Raw genomic sequence first — 14398 nt, forward strand, 5'->3', positions numbered from 1 at the left:
CTATAGTTTTAAGGTCCCATGTTGCTTTAAACTCTAGTGAATCCATAATTATATGCTGATTCTGGACAAACAGTCTCTAAGTCTTTTCACTAAAATGTCCATTATTCATTGGTTCTGGTCAAATACTAAATTTCCTATATTCTGTAGGTCACTTGTTGTAGTATGGTCCAACGAACTTCGTATGATAATGGAAAAGTTGTATACCTTCAGAGTCCAATATGGTAGGTAGCTGCTGGTCACAGCACACTTTAGGTGACTACCGAGCACCTAAAATGTGGTAGAGGAAATGAATTTTTAATCTTATTTAATTTTTAATTAACTTAAATCTAAATAGCCACTCACGGCGACTGGCTACCATATTGGAAAGCACAGCTCCAGAAGACTGGAGAATCCAATTAAGAGACATTATCACCGTGCTCTCTCCTTAAACCTGAAAACAGATTCAGCCCATATAACATAAGCCTAACAGAATGCAGGCTGTCAGCCAGTGAAGTTTAAAACCAATTGATCTTATTTAATTTCCAGAGATTAAGTTCCCATTTTTCTTCTGTGCTTCTCAGAGGCATTATTACATTGATTTTGCGTTTTTACATGTGGCGCTTTAAAGTCATACAACGTAGTGCTGGGGCTCCTACCTTTAAGATATTTATAGATACAGCAAATAGGAAGAAGCTCACAGATACGGCACACTTCAGAGATACTTTCTTCCTAATGGCAGCATTTACTCTCTGCTAACCCCAGATTCCTTACCCCGTACCCCCCTACATTCCCTCTGCCCCCTTTATAAAGAGAGCGCCAAGAAAACAGACTATTACCTCCTCGAGCAGGCCTGCATAGCAGAATGAAGGTCAAAAGATGTGTGGAGACGAATAGCAAGAAAGGTAAGTGGCTGCTGGGCAAGACTGCAGTCTCAGCACCCGGTCTCCCTTGGAAACTAGAAAAGGCTTGCACTTCCACTGCTATCCAGCAAGCCAGAGGCAAAGCTTGCAATTTGCTAAGAACCTGCTGCTAAGAAGGAGGAGGAGAAGAAAGGGGAGGAGAAAAGGCGAGGAAGGCAAAAATCTTGGGGCTTGGCAGAGCCAATGCTGCTAATAGTGCCCAAAATACCATTCCATTAGATGCATATTTTATAACACTGTACCAAACCAATCGATACTACTTCTCATTTCATAGACAGGGGAGGGGGAGGAATGCTCCTTCATGTGAAAGAAGACAGAGCAAGAGAGACACTGCATTCTTACTCTGGATATTATTTCATCTGCCCTTGGGCTATCCTAGTTGCTGTGTCTATCCAAGTGAGCTGTAAATACTGCTTAGTAGAGGCTCAGGCCTAGCCCACTGGCAAAGGCCAACAGGTAGAGGCAGACAAAAAAGAACACATGTGGGGAAGACAGACAAATGTGGGGACAAATTTCAGATCTGGCATAAATGGGTTAAAGCTAAACACAGGGAGACTAAGTACTGCTCAAGTCGATAAGCTACCTACAGATTAGGAAGACTTCCAGATATGATATGTGTCACATATCAGGATATGATCTGATTTCATAGTTTAAGGACAATTCTATTCAAGTGCTCATGTGACATATTTTCCTCTCTAATTCAACACTGAGATCAGAGCTAAAGCTTAAGCAAGGAATCAAAGCTCCACTATGCAGAATAATTATTTTTAAAAAAAGAGGGAGAAAAAAAAAAAGAGGGAGGATTTGCCTCAGCTAAACAAAGCATTTCTTGAATCCTCTAGGCCAGTGGTTCTCAACAGGGAACAATTTTGTCCCCCAGGGGGGCAGCAACAAAGAATTATCTGGACCCAAATATCAACAGCGCCAAGTCTGCAAACTTCCTGTAAAGGGTCAGATAGCATATATTCCAGGCTTCACAAGGCCGTGGAACAACTCCATGTAGTGCCAAAGCAGTGACAGACAATACAGCAACCAAGGGGCGAGGCTGTGTGCCTACTGCTTGCTGTGCTGCAGGCGCAGGGTTGAGCAGTTGCAACAGAGACCATGTGGCCCATAAACCCCCCAAAATGCTGACCCCTGCTCTAACCTCTGAAGTTATATAGCACCGAACTACAGCTTAGAGAATTCTGTCTGCTTTACAAACAATGTGAGTCTGGTGTTCCTGTGACCTACCTTTGATAAGTACTATATTGCCTCGAATTCTTGTGCCTCTGAACATTTGTTCCATTAAAAATACTCCAGTTTCAAGTGCCAAAGCCACCTTTACAAATGACAATGTTTTACTTATTTAGGTCACTCTACAGTTAGTTCATTGGTCAAAACAGGTGTTAGGGATGCCAAGAATGGCAGATTCAGCCACCAAAAGTGCAAGTGCTGCTTTATTTCATGCCCACAGGCTGTACCAACTGGACTTGGCCAACTGTCTAGAATGTTTATCACCAACTACAAAATAGACCAGGTCAAATTCAGCACCACCACTGAATTTTTTTAAAGAAGAATATTCAAGAAAGTCAACACACAAAATATTCATGGAAATAATCCAAATATAAAACAACAGGGGGGGAACCACTGAATAGACTAAGGAACTTTCATATGACAGAATCTATATAGACATTAGAAGACAAACTACTACAAATACGTAACTTGCAAAACATTAGTATCTTGAATATGTAAAGAACTTATACCAATTTTAAAAAGGTGCAAAAAATCCAAAAGTAATAACAAAGTGTATAATCAAGGAATTTACAAAACAGGAAACCCCAAAAGCCTATAAACATAAGAGATGATGTTCAGTTTCACTTAATGATCATGAAATGCCAATTAAAACAAGGAGAAACCACTTCCATCTTCCTTTGATTCTCAAAAGCAAAAATCACTGACATTATCAAGTACAACATTAGTTGTAAAGTAGAAGCTCTCATACGTTGCTAGTGAGAATGTAAACAGGAGAGCAATCTGGCATCTCAAGTAAAGAGGTACTCACTCTTTAGATCCAGAAATTCCACTTGAAAATTAATACCCTTGAGAAACTGTTACATGTTTAGATAAGGAAACATGAACAAGAATGTACACAGCAGCACAGCAGAATAATTAGCATTAACGAAAACAGAGAGAGAGAGAGAAAGAAAATGACCTAAATGACCATTAGTAGAAAAAACCAAAACCAAACTGTGGTGCATCTACACAATGGACCAAAATGAACAAAAGAATGCTATGAAAAAACAGGTTTCAGAATGATGTGTGCAGAATGATACAATTTATATAAGGAACAAAAACATGTAAAAGCAGTAATATGTGTGTACATAGAAACAGAATAGTAACTAATAAAAATGTGCAAATCACAAAAACACCAAATTCAGTATAGTGACTACCTCTAGCTAGGGAGGGAGTCGGGGATGAAAGCGAGACTTATGCAAGGGGTTTAACTGTATTTTTAATATTTTATTTAAAAAAATAGTGAAGCTAATATAGCCAGGACTTATTTGAGCCAGAAAATAGATATGTTGGGTATTTGTGTAGTATTTAATAATATTTTAGTAAGAAAAAAAACTACAGGGGCACCTGGGTGGCTCAGTGGTTGGGCATCTGCCTTTGGCTCGGGGTGTGATCCTGGAGACCTGGGATCGAGTCCTGCATCAGGCTCCCTGCATGGGGTCTGCTTCTCCCTCTGCCTGGGTCTCTGTCTCTGTTTCTCTGTGTCTCTTATGAATAAATAAATAAAATCTTAAAAAAAAAAAAAAGCTACAGTATAATCTCAAAATCAACACAACATATGAAGATATTAGCAGGGATATGGCTCATGGGAAGACTATGGATAAATAATTATTTCCTATTTAAAATATGTGCATTGTGGAAACTTATAAACTTTAAAGGCTTTAAAGATTTTATTTATTTATTTTAGAGAGAGAGCATGCATGTTCTCAAGTGGTGGCAGGGGCAAAGGGGGAGGGAGAGGGACAAGCAGACTCTGTGCTGAGAAGGGGGGGCCTCCATCTCACAGGGACCTGAGATCACAACCTGAGCTGATATCAAGTCAGATGCTTCACTGACTGTGCTACCTAGGCATCTCAAACTTTAAAAACTGATCATTAATATTCAAAGAATTGTTTTAAACAAAACGATGTATTTATATTTACACTTAGAAAAAAACCTTTATTATCATATTTGGCAGTGATATAGAACGCACAGGTACTTTTTAGGATATACTACCATAATATTTATATTATCAGGGGAAAAAAAAAAAAGCCCTTTGGTCAGCCTTAGGACAGAGAGGGTGCCAGCATTTAGGTTCAAGAAGGTGGAGAAAGGAGCTCCAGCCCATGTAAGGAGGGGATTAGGAACAGGCCTGTGTTAGCACCGGGTGGGCTCTACATACTAAGGTCCGTAGACTCACAGACTCCTCCCACCCACTCCAGAAACGGGTCTCCAGCTGCTGGCATCACTAGCATGGTCTTCTTCAGGAAAAAGGGGGCACCTGGGAAGTAGGAAAGCACTCAAACCTGTGTTTTTCAACCTTTACTGAACAGTAACCTACTTATGACAACCAGATTTAAACTGTCTTCTCTTCCCAGAAAAAAAAAAAAAAAGCAATTATGTATAACAAAATTTTTGCTAGCAATTTCAGAGATTTCTGGGCTTTCCTGAAGTATGGGCTAACAAGAGAAGGGTTGGGATGCCTGGGTGGCTCCCTGGTTGAGCGTCTGCCTTTGGCTGAAGGCCTGATCCCAGGGTCCTGGGATCGAGTCCCACATCAGGCTCCCCACAGGGAGTCTGCTTCTCCCTCTGCACGTGTCTCTGCTTCTCTCTGTCTCTCATGAATAAATAAATAAATAAAATATTAAAAAAAAAAAAAAAGAAGAAGAGAAGGGTCTAGAAGGAAAGAAGTTCTTCAAGGACTTAAATCAGATTTCTCTTCAGAGAAGGGCTATAAAAGAGATCTATTATCTTCCCTATCCAATCACTACACTTTTTAGAGGACTCAGATTCCTTTAATTAAGCCTCAGTTGCATTTTTAGTCAAGTTTCCTGAGATATAATTTACACACAGTAAAAACTGCCCTAAAAAGTTTAGAGGTCTATGAGTTCCAGGTTTTGACAAGTGTGTATAGTCCGGTAGCCACGACCGCAATCAAGATTACAGAACAGTTCCATCACCCTCCAAAATTCTCATGCCCCTTTTTAGTCAATCTCCCCCAAGTCTCAGCCGAAGGGGAATTTTCTTGTCATTACACACAAAGCTTTAAAACTTGATAATGAAGGAACACACCAAGTTTTTCATTCACACTTAAAAGTAGTAAGTAAACCAGTAACTGGCCCAGCGCACTAAATTAGGTATAACTACTATCCTATAGATCATAACAAAAATGAGCCTAAGACCTTGTGAAATAAAATTCCTTATCTTCTATTCACCAGTAGCCACCATTCTCTAAGTTTTAGGAAGGTGGAGGCTATTTTTTTGCCACGACATCATTACATTTAGCACTGTGCCTAGCCTATTGTAGATGCTCCAACATGGTTACTGGACTCAATTAAGGTTATGGAGGAAATTTAGAGTTCAAGTCATCATAGTTTTAAGATTGCCCCAATTTCCTATTTGTTTGTTTACCATTTTAATGTTTCATCAACAGGGTATTGATCCATTTATTCATCATAGTCTTAAAGATTGCCCCAATTACCTATTTATTTGTTTAGCATTTTAGTGTTTCATCAACAGGGTGTTGATCCATTCCTTCCTTTTCTTTATTCCATTTAACTGACCATTGTCCCCTCTTACACTTTTTTTTTTTTTTTTTTTTTTTTTACCTACTCCAGATACTACACTTCAAGATAAAGGAGGCCTGACTCCCAGCAGGATCTCGTGATAAAGTAGTGATAATTAAAATTTAGATAAGAAGTGCCATGCTATAAAGTGATTGTGCTCTGGATAGGAAACCTAGTACTGTCTAAGGGGTGAGAAATAAAACATAGAGGAGGTGATGTGAACAGAACCTAGAGACTGAGAAGAGGCCTCCTAAAACCAAGGCCGGGACAACACTGCTTATGGCACTGTTCCTCGTTGCAAGCAGGAGAATGAGCTGATCAGATCTGCACTGTAGAGGATGGACTGGTGGGAGGGGGCAAGGGAGAAGGTCAAAGTTCCAGCTGGGAGTGCCCAGGTCAACAGAGGGCGGTCGTGGATAGAGAGGAGGGAGTGGAATTGAAGGATTCTTGACAATGAACGACAGGATTTGGTGAGGAAGAAGTTACTTCTTGGTGAAGTAAAAGAGAAGGCTTCTAGTTTCATTTGTATGCTTCTCAACTGGGTGACACTTAGGCAGGAACCTGAACAAAGACTTTTTAAAATACATGAAAACTGGGACACCTGGTTGGTTAGTTGAGTGCCTGACTCTTTTTTTTTTTTTTTTTAAGATTTTATTTATTTATTCATAGAGATACAGAGAGAGAGAGAGAGAGGGGGGCAGAGATACAGGCAGGGGGAGAAGCAGGCTCTGTGCAGAGAGCCCGACGTGGGACTCGATCCAGGGTCTCCAGGATCACACCCTGGGCTGCAGGCGGTGCTAAACCGCTGCGCCACAGGGGCTGCCCGAGTGCCTGACTCTTGATTACGGTGCAGGTCATGATCTCAGGGTCCTGGGATCCAGCCCTGCATGGGGCTCCAGGCTTAGTGGAGAGTCTGCCTGGGGACCCTCTCCCTCTCCTGCTTCCCCTCCCCCTGCTCACATGCACACACTCTCTCTCTCTCTCAAATAAATAAATAAGCCTAAAAAAATACATGAAAACTAATAGACTTTTCTCTCTCTTTCCAGCTTTTCTGGGTCAGAGGGAAGGGAATGGTTTGGTTTGTTTATACTCTTTCTATAGAGGACTCAAGAATCCTTAAAAATGCATACCTGTAACAATACCTTAAATCATGAATATGGGGGCGGGGGGGGGGGGGTGACAATGGCCAGAAATGGCTATCATTAGGTGTGGCTACTGGAAGTCAAGCACTGTTCTAGTAAGTCCTTTCCACGCAGTCGCATGAAGCTCAGCAGAGAAGTCTGGGCTGGAAATACAGACGTGTGACAGCTGAGGGCCTGGAGTGGACAAGATCAGCTAGAGAGTCCTGAGAAGAGAAACAAAGAAAGCCTGGGGAACAATATGTAAGGTGTTTGAGGAAGAAAACGGGCTAAAAAGGATACCAAGAAGGAGCAGTCAGAAAGGACAGAAGTGGGCCAAGAAAGAATGGTAGTAGGTATCTCAGGGGTCAACGTAGAATAAAGATTTAGGAAGGCAGCCGTCAACGTCATAGTGTGCTGCTGGGAGTTCAAGGTAAAAGATGAAGCAACTGAGGAATCTGATGGTCAGGAACACCACAGGGCCCTGATAGAGCAATTTCACTGGACAGGAGGGTGGGGAGAATGTCTACTTTAATAGGCTGAGGAGAGAACAGGAGGCTAGGAAGTGCATAAAGGGGCATGAGAGGGCTTTTCCAAGAGCAACAGCGAAGACAGTGAGACATGGTGACCCCAGAGGGCAGTGCAGCAACAGGGGTAAGTCTATTAAGATGGGAGGGACAAGCACCTGTCAAGGACAAACAAAATCCTTGTGCAGGAGTATTTCTGTCACAGATACAGCTAAGCCTGCAGCTCTACTTCCCACTGCTTACAAATTTTGTGTGCCAAATGTTCTTTCTTTTAAACGCTGTGAGCTTCATTATAAAGGAATGCAGTTCTTGAAGGATCCTTGAGCTATTACTATATTTTATTTACATGTCAATGAGCAGTGAGCCACTTCAGCACAAGTGCACCACATTTGTGAATCACATTCAATTTCCCTTTTCCAGGTTAGAAGACTAAGATTTATTCAGAGGAAACAATTTAAAGAAGTAGGTCATTATACTACCCAGGATTAGCTAAGAGACTCTGGGAAAGGGGGAAAAATGGTTTAAAGACAAACCAGAAACAATGAACCATTCAGGTAATTGCTGTCATCCAATCCCAATTTTTAAGTATTTCTTAAAATAGAAATAAGCCTGCCCATGGCTCTGGAATTCTCCCAGATGTGAACTTCTCATACCTAGCATCCTCACAAGATACTGAACAAGCCAGTGGACCCACAAGGCAGCTTCTCATTTGTTTCTCAAAAACCCATATTTCCTATTTTGATTTCAGATAGGATAGAAAGTTTCCAATTTGCTGTATTTTCAGGAGTGTTATCTCCCCAAACACTCATTTACTAGAAGTTCTGTTTCTTAATTGGTTAATCAAGAAGGTTAAAAATATCAAGAGGTTCTAACCACTGTGCTCACTGCTAGCTTATGGTACAGGTTAGTCCAACTAAGACTAGGCACTGGCACACATCTGCTCAGTGGGAGCAGCAAGCATGGGCTTTAAAATCCAAAAGACCTGGTTCTGAATCCCGGTTTTGCCGTTTAGTAGTTCTGTGGCTGCGGGCAGGTTCCATAATGTCTCTGAGCCTTAGTTTTCTTATATCTTTTAAGAAAACAGTATTACTTATCTCACAAAGCTGTGAGGATTAAGTGCATCTGGGAGCTTGCATATAATATAACAAGCTTTAAAATATATGAATTGTCTTACCACGTTTAAACCATTCCCTTGTTCGAAAGCCAGCTCAAATTTCATCTTCAGTGGCTTCATGAAGCCCTTCCTAACCTGCCCATCTTACATCCTTCACCTTCTTCTCCGAACTCCTAACACCTGAACACGATGTTGCACTCAAGGATGGACTGTTCCTTAATGTATCCTCTTGGCTTACTACATGCATATTTGGTGTCCCTGATCTTCAGGGCACAACCTAGGACACATCCCTTTCTTATCACACCCATGGATCTCAGCACAGCGTCAGAGGGCCACTGAAGACTCAGAATTCAGTGATTTTGGAATTCGATACTACCTACAAGTCTCCTTCACTCCACTGATTAACCAGTTAAGAAATTGAGCCCGAAGACATTGAATGGCTTGCCAGAGAAGGCGGCTGAAGAGTAAACCAGGTCTCTTGCCTTGCACCCGGGAGCCTGCTGTGCTCTCGGGAAGCAGCAGCATAGCAAATTCCACGAGGGCTTCGACAGGCCAGGAAACATCTGCACTCCCTGGATTAAGCCACTTCACATGGACCAGGGTGGATCTGCTTATCTACTGACTGACCCAAACACAACAGCGGTCTTTGGGTCCTGACACGACGCAGAGCAACTGACGCTCCTCTGCTGCCACCTTCTGGCAGAGCGTACCACGACATGGGCACTTGTTGGCGTTTTCTTCAGCAAATACTCCCCCCACACCCATTACATATCAGGCTCTGTGGGAAGAAGAAAACCCAATAAAAAAGCACTCTCAAGAAGCTCACAATGTAGAAATAAAGAGAGACTACACACAATTTGATTAATTAATTGGTTAAACCAGTCCTAAGAAAAGTGCCAGGAGAGAATACGGACCTCAGGCTGGAGCTGGGGAAGCCGGGTAGCCAGCGGTGGGCTCTAACCTACAGGGGTTCTTACAGTGTGAATAGAATTTCATCCAGCAAGGAATGGCAAGAAGGCCATTCCAGAAAGAAAGTCGAGCACACGCACAGAGGGTCACAGAAGTAAACCACGTTCAGGAAACGGTCTGGGTTTTCTCCCTGAGTACATACAGTGATGCAAAACCAAAGACCCAAAGCACAAGAAGCAGCGTAGACAGCGACAGATGCTAACAGCAGAACAGCGTATTTCTGGACGGGCTCAGCTCAGAGCCTACTGAGGGATCTCTCCACGGGGCTGACAGAACCACCCACCCACAGAATCCTCTGCGCTGCCTGACACAGCACAATTTCAGATTTTGTCAGGAGCTGGTCCTCTGGGCATAAAAGATCACTCTGGAACTTCCCTTCTTATAGGTAGGGCGAAACGCCGGCTTCCATGAAGAGTCGATGTGACTGTACAGTTTGTAGTATGCAAATAGCTCAAAGAGCTCGCCTCTGCATTTCAGAATTTCCTGTTCAAAGGCCGTCTAACCCTTAATTTACCTAAACCAGCTTCTCTCTGTAATTGCCTACATATCCAGCAATTTTTTTGTTTTATTTACTTAAAATGCATTATATAATATTGAAGGTTGAAAAAGTTATTATAAAGCATACAACCACCAGGGGCGCCTGGGTGGCACAGTTGGCTAAGTGTCCAACTCTTGGTTTCAGCTCAGGTGGCGATCCAGCCCCATGTCGGACTCTGCACTTAGCACGGAGTCTGCTTAAGACTCTATCTCCCTCTGCCCCTGTCTCCTCTCTAAAACGAACAAGCCAATCTTAAAAAAAAAAAAAAAAAAAAAGAATAAAAAAAAGAACAGAACCGCTATTTATCATCCAACTTAAGAAGAATACATTACCAATACCAGTTTCCTCTTGAAAAGAGATGTATGTTCCTACCTTTTGAAATTCTTAATTGTCCTCTGCTCCTTTAACCTCTTGGGTGGGATCCTTAAGTCAGTGCACATGTTTAAATTCTTTAGGAATATGAAGAAACACCAGTTCTAAACTGGTTATTCTGAACACTGGACATCTTATATCCTTCAACATCCACCCTCTCCCTCTCCCCCCAACCACACCAAATAACACAAGCAAGCAAGTCAGCTTCCCAAGGGACCATCGGGAAGAGAAGAGGACTGAGGGAAAAAACACATGTCTAGGATATCAAAGGCATCAAGCAAAGAAATTTTACCTGCTGCTTCTGCTATTGCATGCCCATTCCTGATGTCTCAACTCAGCATACCGAAAGTTAGCTCCCAAACACAGAAGGTGCTAGCAAATTATGGCAGGGGCTTGATTCAATTCCCCAGAACACAAAGATCAACTCCCTGTGCCTCGGATTTCCATAGAACCAGGAACAGTAAGGAACTCCACTGCCAGATCAAACTATTCTAGGATAGAGCAGGTCAAACTACCTCTGACACACCTTGCGCACACCTGTGCAGCAGCTTCCCAGAAGCCCCATTTTCAACAAATGGGTGGCCACTCCTCTGGTTGTCCTTCCCTAGTAACCTAGTAAACACCAGAGTTCATTTTGTAAGATTGTTATAAGTGACCGTCTTCTTCTAACATGGGAAAATCAACCGGTAGGAGAGAAAGGGGCGGGGGTCTGAGAGAAGGCACAAGATTTTGGTCCCTCCCACACGTCTCCAATACTCACAGCTCTGAAAAAAGAACCACTTTATCAAAAGGAGATTAACTGTAAAAACACAGCTGATAAGGGCTTTGAGTAGCAGGTGTTGGGTGACTGCTCACTTTACTCTGAAGTGGTTGGGGAATTGGGATAGAACCACCAGAGGCTCTGCTGCATCAGGGAGGGAATGGATTCCTGTCCTTTGGAATGCATGTGTCCCAAGGGGGTGGGAGAAATGTTTTAAACCTCCACTCCTGAACCGTTAAGTGGCGTACTGAGGAATTATGTGACAAATGCCACTGTCTCTGGAAAATGAAGTGAGTTTGTGTCTCCATAGCTGTGCTTAGCAACAGAAATACAGGAAAAAGATAACAGACTTGGAAATTCAAGACCCTTAAACATTACTGTAGTAACTCAGGGCAGGCACCATCCGGGTCTTCTTTCCCAGAATACTTCGGTGGAGCTAAACAGTATTATTTTTATAAACAGCTTTATTGAGATACAATTCACATCCCCAGTTAAGTGTACCATTCAGTGGTTTTTAGTACATTCACAGTTATGTAATTATCACCATCATCAACTTTGAAACATTTTCATCACCCCAAAAAGAAACTGCATATGCACTGGCAGTCACTTTCCAGTTCATGTTTTTAAATATAGATCAACAGCATCATTCTCACTGGCTAAATGGTACCATGTTGCATCAAATCTAAAACGTCACCCATTGTGAGATGTACCGCCACTTTACCACTAAAAAAGAAAGAGCAGCGCCAATCACACACGCTTTTCATCACCTTTTCACTGCTTGATTTAATAGTTATTGAAAGGGATCTTTTAGAATTAGACATATTTTGTACAGCAATGCACACATCTCCGTGGATGTAACATTACACCTATGCCAAATTCACACATGTGCAGGAATGACAGCTAGCAGTAAGGCGTTCTGATTTCAGATACAGTGAAATGTGAAAAATGTTCACAGTAGAATCAACAGTATCAAATATTGCACAGTATGGAGCGTCCTTGGTTACAAAACAACAGAAACTGACCTCACTAACTAGGCAGGAAAGGAATCACACAAGCACGGTCTCTATAAGCTGATGAACTAACATAATAATGTATCATCTAAGCAACCCAGAAACCCTTAGAATGGGGGTAGAAAATGTATCTACTGCTATATACACTTCACTCTCTCCCTGTTCCACAGTCATAGTCAGGAAGAGAGAGAACTATCTATCTCAGTATAGAAAAACGTAATTAAGTTCAGCTTTTTTGTAGTCTTTTAGATAAGGAAAGAAAATACCTATTTTAGAACCAAAATTGAGAGAGAGTGGAGGAGCTGTGGAATCTCCTTTCTAGAGCGCCTTTCCCAATTAATTGACAACTGCCTGTCTTTAGCTTGGAGACAGTGAAATGAGTCTTTAAAAAACCATGACTCAGAGTTTAATTACTTGGTTTAAGTTTCTAACATTCCAAAGATGATGCCAAATTAATTTGCTGACAGCTTCACATTAGTAGGAATAACTACCTAGCTTATAAAGACCCCAAGGGATTCAAGGTCGATAAGTGTGGTATATACGACTCAGCCAATACGGACGGTATCCTGGCCAAGCACAGTCACACGTGGGCTATCTGAGAAAGAGAAACAATTTTAGCTTCTTGTAGAGGAAAACTATTTTAACCGTTTCTACAAAGAAAAGGACACCAATAGGGACGCCTGGGTGACTCAGAGGTTGAGCCTTTGGCCCAGGGCATGATCCTTGAGTCCCAGATTGAGTCCACCTCACGTCGTGCTCCCTGCAGGGAGCCTACTTCTCCCTCTGCCTGTGTCTCTGCCTCTCTGCGTCTTTCATGAATAAATAAATAAAATCTTTTTTTTTTAAAAGGAAAGACACCAATAAAAAAGATGTAAAATTCAGTATAAAGTTAAATGGCAGTACTTTGTCATCTATATTTCATTTCTTATTAAAGTTGCATATGTTAAAAAAAAGAAAGATGTAAAATCCAGGGTTGGGTTGAGAGGAGAAAAGCTAGAGGAGAAACAGAGCAAGAGGATCAAAGGCAGACACTATCAGATTCTAATATTAGCCAAGGGAACTGTTTACATTTTGTTGCTAAGGAAAACTTGGCGCTTGGGAAAATGAACCCAACCACTACACTATTGTGACAGCTGCCGCTTGGCTCTGATACCCCTGCAGAGTTATCTGCCAACTGCCTGCCACTTGCCATTTCTGTCCTGCTGTCTGCCAGTCAAATCAACCCCGTTACAATCAGATGACCCTGTTGGTTTCTATAATCCTCAGGGGCAAGCCAAAGACTGGATGGCGGTGATTACAGTACCATGAAGGTAGACTGGGGCATGCTGGGCTACCAAGTAAGATGGACTGGCCCCTGAATCAAAATCTTTATTCCTAAATCCGAAAGAAGAAATGGTTAGTGAGTTCAAGGACAAGAGACGAAGAGGCTTGGGTGGTGACCTCCATGTGCGGCTGACTCAAGACGTGATAGTAGGCAAATCACTCCAGGCTCCTAGGGCCTCACCATTTGCATTTGTAAAACAGGAAGTTTAACTTCTATTCTTTACATCAGGTAAAGAGAATACATGTGCACATACTTGAGCTTTCCAGGAAAGAAAACAACAGGAACTTTGTAAATCCAAAATCTTAAAACTAATAAATGATTTCAGCTTATGTAGCAAAATAAAAAATTATCTAAAATGCTGCAAATCTTGAATTTCTTGACTCTTGTGTTTACTCTTCAGTGATTATGGCCATCGTCATGGACTTACATCATAAGAAAGACCTTTGTTCCTAGAATTAAAATTTTTTTTCAGGCTCCCTTTCTCTGCCCTGCTTAAAATGGTAATAGTTTATCACTCTGGAACTTTGGAATATATAGAAAAAAAACAAAATAAAAAATGTCCGTAATCCCCCCCCCCCCGGAAAAATCTAGTGTTAAGATCTCCATGTTTATTATTGTTTGGTATTATAATCTATTTTTTGTATCTAGCTCTGCCCATTTAATGACGTATCTGTAGTTATAACGAATTGACTAAAGCATACAGGGTGTAAAGCAGAGACTGATCATGAGCCAATGGGTCGGCACACACCTATTTACCCCTCCTTAGGACCAAACATTCTCAGAAAGGAAAAGCCAGCTGTGCAGGTTTAATGGCAAGACCCACTCCCCAGTCCACATGCCCTAATTACACTACAAATGGAGATTCTTTCTGAGAAGTGGCTTTTCCACTGGGTGGGCCTCGCTGTGGCCAGTTTTAAAGCCCCATTTATCCCAGTGCTCACTAATTG

The 14398-nt window shown here is 41.9% G+C and overlaps 1 protein-coding gene across 15 annotated transcripts in view; it reads right to left on the reverse strand.

Moving 5' to 3' along the window:
• Positions 1-14398, reverse strand: part of PPP1R12B (protein phosphatase 1 regulatory subunit 12B) — a 204676-nt gene that overhangs the window by 100583 nt on the left and 89695 nt on the right. Inside the window, exon 1 of one of the 15 annotated variants that reach the window (XM_035718580.2) lies at positions 10650-10711. The exons of the other annotated variants lie outside the window; for them this stretch is intronic. The gene's annotated coding sequence lies outside the window, so the exon portion shown is untranslated. Of the gene's footprint in view, positions 1-10649; positions 10712-14398 lie in introns of those variants that run through there. 15 annotated transcript variants of the gene reach the window in all.

The sequence above is a fragment of the Canis lupus genome, chromosome 7 (assembly GCF_003254725.2).
Source record: "Canis lupus dingo isolate Sandy chromosome 7, ASM325472v2, whole genome shotgun sequence".
Taxonomy (NCBI): Eukaryota; Metazoa; Chordata; class Mammalia; order Carnivora; family Canidae; genus Canis; species Canis lupus.